General features: G+C 36.9%; 1 non-coding gene across 1 annotated transcript; it reads right to left on the minus strand.

Annotated features, from left to right (window-relative positions):
• Nucleotides 1-1,206: 1,206 nt before the first annotated feature.
• Nucleotides 1,207-1,313, minus strand: LOC121231643 (small nucleolar RNA R71). The gene has a single exon (XR_005929699.1). It is a non-coding gene; the product is annotated as a small nucleolar RNA R71 (small nucleolar RNA).
• Nucleotides 1,314-7,576: the final 6,263 nt, after the last annotated feature.

The raw sequence follows: 7,576 nt of genomic DNA on the forward strand, positions 1-7,576 counted from the left end.
GATCCATAGATCGAGTTAATGCAACCCTAGAGTGTTAATTAGAGAAAAGTCTCGGTTATTCAATCTAGGGATTAGACGTTATTAGTTTTGAATAGGGATAATAACATAACTTAGGGATCTCTACGAAACAAGTTGAATGAATAAATCGTCCGATTCGGAGCCAGAATAACAAGTAAAGTCTAGGTGAATTTTTCCTTAGGTATTGTCTCAAGTCAATCGATTTTCCCAAAAGCAATTCCTCAATTCTTTTCTCTGTACGTTCTTAGTTTAAATAATTAGTTAATTAAAACAAACCCTTTTATTCTTAGGCTAAATAATAAAAAGATAGTTATTACTAGTACTTTTGGTTCCCTTGGGTATGATATCCCGGTCTTGCCATTACTATACTATTGTTCGATAGGTGCGCTTGTCTTTTCGTTGTGATAATAGTTAGTCTAGGTTTGATCTTCATTATAAACATTTATCACTTGTTACGAATCATGCGATCAAGTTTTTGGCGCCGATGCCAGGGAACTAAAATATTAGGAACGCTAAATTTTTATTACTTTAGCCATTTAATTTTCTTGCAATTTAATTTAATTTTTATTATCTATTAATTTATTTATTCTTTCTCTTGGCAGGTTTTTATAGTTTATGACTAGAAGAAACCCGTTGGAACCATTACTTTTTGACGAAGAAATCGATCGTACAGTTCGTAGAAATCAAAGAGAAATAAGGCGCAGCTTAAGATACATGGAGAATGAACAAGAAGACGATACTCAACCCCTAATCGAAGAGATGGCTGAAAACTAAGGTAATCAACTACCTCCTGTAATTGCGGTTAATCAAAATCCTGCTCCACGTACTATGTATGATTATGCTAAAACTTCTTTAATAGAAATTGAATCTAGTATAGTTAGACCTGCTGTAGCTGCAAATACTTTTGAATTAAAACCTAACACTATTCAGATGATACAGTATTTTGTTCAGTTTGATGGTCTGTAGGATGAAGATCCCAATGCTCACTTAGCAAATTTCCTGGAATTTTGCGATACATTCAAAATCAATGGCGTTTCTGATGATGCCATTCGTCTTCGGTTATTTCCCTTTTCACTAAGAAATAAAGCTAAACAGTGGTTGAACTCATTACCACGAGGGTCTATCACTGCTTGGGAACAAATGACCGAGAAATTTTTACTAAAATATTTTTCACCGGCTAAAACGGCTAAATTACGTAATGATATCTCTTCTTTTGTGCAGATGGATTTAGAAACACTTTACGATGCATGGGAGAGATATAAGGACTTACTGAGAAGGTGCCCTCACCATGGGTTACCGCTTTGGCTTCAAGTACAAACATTCCACAATGGTCTGAATCCCTCGACTCGGCAAATGGTTGACGCAGCTGCTGGGGAACCATCAACAACAAAACACCTGAAGAGGCTTATGAATTCATTGAAGAAATGTAACTGAATAACTATTAGTGGCAAGTCATGAGGACTAAGCCAACAAAAATAGTCGGCGTTTATAACGTCGACTCAGTTACTATGCTGTCAAATCAGGTAGAACTTCTCAATAAAAAGATTGATAGTTTTCTTGGTTCTACGCAGGTACATCCAGTAATGAGGTGTGACTCAAGCGGAGGAGGTGTGCATACAGAATATCAATCTTTCAACCAACAACCGAAGAGGAACAAGTCAAATATATAGGTAATAATAACTTTAGATCTCAAAATAACTCATACAATAATACTTATAATGCAGATTGGAGGAACCACCCAAATTTCTCCTAAGGTGGTCAAGGAAATCAAAAGCCATAAAATCCTCAGGGTTTTCAACAGCCACCTTACCAACAAGAGAAGAAACCAAACCTTGAGGAGATGCTCTCAAAATTCATATCAATGTCAGAAACCCGTTTCTAAAATACTGAGACAACACTTAAAAATCAACAAGCATCGATCCAAGGACTCAAAACTCAGATAGGCCAGCTTTCCAAACTGATCTCTGAACGACCTCAAGGTAGTTTGCCAAGTAATACCGAACCTAACCCAAGGGAACAACTCAATGCAATTAATACTCAAGATGACGAAGGAGTCGTTGAGCCTGAACCAGAACCGAGGCAAGAAACTGTGGTAAGCAAATGGAGAGATGAGGTAGGTCAAAATACAAACAAACCAGTGACTGTCGAATATAAACCTTGTGTGCCATACCCTAACGCGATAAGGAAAGGCCGCTCAGATGAAAAATTCGGTAAATTCCTTAAATTTTTGAAAAAATTACATATTAACATACCGTTTATTGAAGCTTTCTCGCAGATGCCAAACGCAATGAAATTTTTAAAAGAGATTTTAGTAAATAAGTGAAAGTTTGACGAAGCGTCACATGTGGAGCTAAATGCAGTCTGCTCAGCTATTCTACAGAATAAGCTACCCCACAAATTGAAAGATTCAGGAAGTTTTACAAATCCTTGCTTAATTGGTAGTTTAGATATACGTCATACATTAGCTGATTTAGGGGCTAGTATTAACATAATACCTTACAAAATGTTTAAGCAACTAGGTCTTGGGAAACCTAAACAAACTAGGATGAGCATTCAATTGGCAGATAAAACTATAAGATTTCATAAGGGTATTATTGAAGATGTACTTGTGAAAGTAGATAAGTTCATATTCCCCGTTGATTTCGTTGTTCTAGACATAGAGGATGATAATAACACCCCTTTGATTTTAGGGAGGCCCTTTTTAGCAACTGCTAAAACAATTATTGATGTTGGCACAGGTGAGCTTACACTTCGTGTGGGAGACGAAACAATCACCCTTCAAGCTCATAATTCTGGCATCACATCAAACATTGAATGTAATAATCCACACCAATCTACTAAAACTGACAATATGACTTTGCAGAAATTAAGCTTCAAAGAAGTTCACGAGCCATGTTCCAGAAATGATAAAGGACACATTCATGAAGAACGAAGGCTACAGATAGAGGAGCTAGATGAATGGCAAGTACACAAATCGAGAACATGTGATAAATCGAAACTATGTCAAAACAAGGCCCATACCTCTCCTAATCAACTTAAGGTTGGCGATAAAGTCTTACTAGATCCCGTAGATCCCCACATTGTCACTACCACACCGAATGAGAAAATCCCTCTTACGATACTTAGTATTTTTCCATTCGGTACGGTGGAGGTGAGTAACCCCAAGTTCGGCACTTTTAAGGTAAACAACACCCGATTAAAACCTTATTTTGATGAGATTGATAGCAGGAATGAGGAGTATAAACTCTTCGAACCACCCTGACCATTCACTAGAGAGGTAAGTTAGCTTAGACTATAAATAAGTGCTTCTCGGGAGGCAACCCGAGCACTAACATATTTTTAATTTCTAACACTTTGAATCATTAACTTAATCTTTAAATTGCAAAGTTTTTCAGCACACACGGCCAGGCACACGGGCGTGCTTAAAGCCGTCGCCAAACAAGGGAAGAGACACAGCCGTGCGATACGGCCGTGTGGAAGCAGGACATGATTTCCCTAAAACACGGGGAGCGATAAATCCCCACGACCGTGCGACATGGCCATGGGTGAACATGATAGGAGACCATGGGCATGGGGATGGAAAACTACGGGCGTGCTAGGGACAAGGCTCGATTTTGTTTCTTCGACACGGGTGTGAGACAGGCCCGTGCCGTTCAGCCGTGTACAACAATACACGTGCATGGTACCATAACACACGGGTGTGGGAGAAGCAAACAAAGCTAGGCATGACCGTGCGATATGGCCGTGGGCCACAGACGCCCAAGACACACGGGCGTGGGATAGTAGCTGGGCACGACCTAAATTGCAAAATTTGAAAAACATGGGCTCACTTTCAGAGTACACGGGTGTGGCCCTAAGCCGTCTAGCTTCCCCCTATATAAGCAAACCACTGTTCATTTTCTTCTTCCTTTCAAAACCCTAGCCGAAATCTCCCCTTCTCCACTCCCTAATCCCTATTCCCTATTCCAGCCACCATTCCTTAGATTTGCATTTCCCAACCCCCAAACCATCCTAAAATCCACTTCCCCTGCATTAGTCCTCACTTTCCCATCTCTTTTCCCTCCATTTTCCTTCCACACGGCTGTACCCCCTACCACGCCTGTGCGCAGCCTCCAACTTCGTTTTTAAGCTCAATCTCTCTGACTTAGTGCCTTCAATGTCATCTTAAAGAGGAAAGAAAACTGCCGTACCAGCCTCGAAGAAGAGAAAGGGAGCGACATCTTCCGCGAGTCCACATCTCATCGCGAACCATCCAGTGATGAAGATGTTTAGAAATATTTATTTTATTATTTTATGTTTTTTTTTAATTTTTATTCAAACTACTTTTAAATTATTAAATTTTTATTTTTTTAGCAAATTTAAAATTTTATTATAAAATTTTATTATTTCTTTTCGAGTACTTATTCTTTCTACTATCCCCCAAAAAGTTCCTGATTTTATCACAGTTATATAGAGCTCTTAAGCTCATCCTCACATAGGAACTAAAACTCCACCGGGAAAGGTTCTCCATGATTGCCATGTCCTGCTCAACCATGACCATAGCTACCACTAGATATAATATTCTTTTGGCGCAGGACTTATGGCCTAATGAACCTCTACGACCGCATCCTCCTCCACTCTCAAACCGATCACTCTCCAAAACTCTAGTTCTAGGAATTCATCATACAGGAAGTTTCACTTCTCTCCCTATCTTATTTTTATACTCTAATATCTATCTTTGTACATTAAGGGCAATGTACATCTTAAATGTGGGGGTATTTATTTCATTATCAAAAAAATCCCTGAATAATCATCTTGTTCTCTTGCAAAAACTCTCATATCATATTTAGGATAAATTTTAATTAATTTATGATTTTGATTTATATATCTTGAATTAAAATATAGGCATTTATTCATTGATTGTTTAAACTTTATGACATTAGAGAATCAAGCATGATAAGTTGATTTTTAAGAATTTAAAATTATAGGTTGTTTCCCCAAGTCTAGGTATTACTTTGAATTGGAATTCACGAGTCTAAACATCAAAAAGCCATAATTTTTTGTGAGACTTTTGAGCCTTTTAAGCATCTATTAATTCTTTCATGCTCACTTTTATTATTGCTTTGAGTGTGTGTCAGTATTGAACTGTTATTCTAGAACTTGTTTGATTATGCATGTCAAGACCACACCATTTGATTTGATATATCAAAATGATTAAGGCACTTAGGATTAACCCACTCATGGCATGAAAAGCCTACCTCCACGATTAACCCCTAGTAAACCCCTTTGAGCCTAACAAACCATTTCTTGTATTACCCTTAATATTAACCTTTAACATATTATTGTTGAAATCCCCTAAATTAATCCCTATTTTTGTCGAGATTTGAGTTGAATGGATTGCCTAGCTATGTTTTGTTCTTGATATTTAGTCTATATTATTTAACTTGTTCTTAAAAAAAAGAAAAAAAACTATGTATGCATATCTGTAATTTCATATTTTGAGAGAAGCTTTGTTGTACGCAAGTGAAGATTAACTCTTTTTCTAGTTAATGGCAACTTTTCAAGTCAATCTCAATTCTAACCCTTTCTTTCAGCTTGTGACCACACCCCCTAACCAAGCCGCACTACAACCCTCTAAAGACCTTTTGATTGATGTATCATCTGAAATTATAGTGGTGGAGATTTGATTTTCATGCAAGCCTATGGTAATGACTTTTCATTATTGACTATTGAGTGCTTCATTTATTTTCTTTAAACACCTCGAGTGATTTGAGTGAATCTTTAGTGAGGATGTGAAATTCTATAATATTCTGAATCAAAGGTAATTACTTAGATGCGAAAAGACACCTATGTTTGCATGATTAAATACTCAACTTGGAATGTTTGAAACTTTTATGTTCTTTTAGTTGAATTCTCAATGTATGATTACCTATGGAATATTTTGAGATATTATCGATAAGAATTATAAGTTGAGGAGAATTTATTTTGATTATGAGTTGACGATTTTACTTGAGGATAAGCAAATGCTTAAGTGTGGGGTTATTTGATAAACCGTAAATTATACATATTTTTACCCCATGTTTAATGCATTTTATGGATGATTTCTCATTAGAATTGGTGAATTTGATGCTCCTAATGCTTTAATTCCATGTTTTACACTTAGGAGAGCATAGGAGAGCAAAAGGAGCCAAAAAGGGACAAAACGGACTAAATCCAGAAGATGACACGGCCTAAGCCTTGCCACGTTGGTAGCTCACACGCCCATGTCTTTCGAGGGTGTCGACCAAGGCTTTCACGATTCACACGGCCTGGCAATCACGTCACACGGCCGTGGCACACGAGCGTGTCCATGACGAGCCCAAGTTAAGTCCAATTTGGAAAAGGCCATTTTTTAGGGCTTCTAGGCATTCCAAAGCCTATAAATACACCCTAAAAGAGAGGAAAAAGGGGAGACGGAAAAGGGGGGAGGAAAAAAGGGAGACAGAGAAGGGGGTAAGGAATTACCCCAAGGAAGCTAATTGATCCATTTTAGAAGTCGGATTCATCATCAATACTGAAGATCTCTCCTCAATTTCTCTTCAGGAGTTTTGGGTTTTCTTTATGTTTTGTATTCTTTATTCTTCGGAGATGTTTTCTTACTTAGTTATGAACTAAACCCCTAAATACCTAAGGGGAATGAAACCTAAGACGAATCTTGTTATTATTTTCTGAATCGTATGATAAATATTTAACTAGTTCTTAATTATGTGTTCTTAATTCTTGTTTTGATATCCCAGGATACTGATTCAAGACACGCTCTTATTCAGAGGAGGAATAGACCCTGTCTAAGAGTAAATTTGTCATAATTAAGCGAAGTTGATTGTGCGCCTAGAAATAGGGTGACAAGATTTTGCCGAAGTAGGGTGAAACCTAATAAGGGGATCCATAGATCAAGTTAATGCAACCCTAGAGTGTTAATTAGAGAAAAGTCTCGGCTATTCAATCTAGGTATTAGATGTTATTAGTCTTGAATAGGGACAATAACATAACTTAGGGATCTCTACAGAACAAGTTGAATCAATAAATCGTCCGATTCAGAGACAGAATAACAAGTAAATTCTAGGTGGATTTTTCCTTAGGTATTGTCTCAAGTCAATCGATTTTCCCAAAAGCAATTCCTTAATACTTTTCTCTGTGCGTTCTTAGTTTAAACAATTAGTTAATTAAAACAAACCCTTTTATTCTTAGGCTAGATAATAAAATGATAGTTATTACTAGTATTTTTGGTTCCCTTGGGTACAATATCCCGGCCTTGCCATTACTATACTATTGTTCGATAGGTGCGCTTGCCTTTTCGTCGTGATAATAGTTAGTCTAGGTTTGATCTTCATTATAAATATTTATTACTTGTTACGAATCACGCGATCAATAAAAGTACTGAATGATTGACTATTACTGAATAGTTGATTGTTACTGAATAATTGATTGCTACTGAATAATTGATTGTTACTGAATGATATTGATAAATTGATATTGAGCTTGGATTAAAATAGATTATTGATTGAAATGTGAATTGTTGAATATTATTTATTGATATTGA

The sequence above is a fragment of the Gossypium hirsutum genome, chromosome A06 (assembly GCF_007990345.1).
Source record: "Gossypium hirsutum isolate 1008001.06 chromosome A06, Gossypium_hirsutum_v2.1, whole genome shotgun sequence".
Taxonomy (NCBI): domain Eukaryota; kingdom Viridiplantae; phylum Streptophyta; class Magnoliopsida; order Malvales; family Malvaceae; genus Gossypium; species Gossypium hirsutum.